The following is a 1,045-nucleotide window of genomic DNA, read 5'->3' on the forward strand; positions in this document are numbered from 1 at the left end:
TATTTCGCATGGTAGGCTATATATTCAGTTAAATGGCATACTATGAGAAATATGCATACATACCCCCACGATTCCACAGCGCTCACACATAATCAGCCTACAGGCAAGAGCGAGACAGCCCGCACAGCAAACAATTCGCTCTAAAACAATTAAGGGAGTATTGTGATTAGCCGCGATGCACTAAGCGCACACAGCAGACGGTTACATTGACATGCAAGCAGACAACACACTTACCACACGGACCGGGAGCAACGTCGCGTGCATATACAGAACGCCGACCAGGCGACTCCACAGGTTTAGGGCCGTTAACAGCTAAACTGTTGCGCTACAGGCCATAACAGCACTCGCATCAACACTCGCATCAGCACACCACAACGCCGACCACCGTCGCCAACAGTCGAGACGCCCAACCCAGGTGAGAGAGGCCGACACAGGTGCATCATCACCTGTACTTATAGGCAACGGCAGCGGCATCCGGTTGTCATGGCACCAGTGCAGCGCAATATAGTGGCGGGAGGGAGAAAAAAAAGACATGTTCATATCGGGTTTATCGCATTTACAGATGGCTTTGCACATTTGTTTTACAGATCTGTCCCTCCACCTGCGTCCTGATAAATCTCCGAAACCGTAACCAACCCATGTCGTCATTATTAGTAAGTAAATGCATTGAAATGTTAAATTGAATATTCATATTTTCCACATCCATTTTAATTAACACATTTAAATGAACTTGAGTGGAAATTCAAGATCAAAGTCTTTTATCACTCTCCTCAGGGCTCAGCTGTGAGTCAAAAAAACAATCAAAGAAAGACTTTAATTCGAGTTAACTGGACAGCTCCGGCAGAAGAGCTAGACATCACTTTCAGGTATTTGTACACTTTGATGACCTCTAAAAGTCAAGAATAAAACTGCAGTTCCAGTTTTATTTAATATTCCAATGATGCGCGAACAGATTTACTTTAACATCAGTGTCTGATATATTTCAGAGCCACATTTGTTGAGTCTTTTAATATATTCTGGGAACGAGTGGATGTGAATGTCACTT

At 43.9% G+C, this 1,045-nt stretch overlaps 2 protein-coding genes across 3 annotated transcripts in view; both read left to right on the plus strand.

Annotated features, from left to right (window-relative positions):
- The window catches only part of LOC123970943 (cytochrome b-c1 complex subunit 10-like), an 82,100-nt gene that overhangs the window by 13,030 nt on the left and 68,025 nt on the right, over window positions 1-1,045 (plus strand). The window lies entirely within an intron of this gene.
- Window positions 110-1,045, plus strand: part of LOC123970940 (uncharacterized serine-rich protein C215.13-like) — a 23,671-nt gene continuing 22,735 nt past the window's right edge. Inside the window, exon 1 of the mRNA XM_046049368.1 lies at window positions 110-415. The gene's annotated coding sequence lies outside the window, so the exon portion shown is untranslated. The remainder of the gene's footprint in view (window positions 416-1,045) is intronic.

The sequence above is a fragment of the Micropterus dolomieu genome, linkage group LG05 (genome assembly GCF_021292245.1).
Source record: "Micropterus dolomieu isolate WLL.071019.BEF.003 ecotype Adirondacks linkage group LG05, ASM2129224v1, whole genome shotgun sequence".
Classification (NCBI taxonomy): Eukaryota; Metazoa; Chordata; class Actinopteri; order Centrarchiformes; family Centrarchidae; genus Micropterus; species Micropterus dolomieu.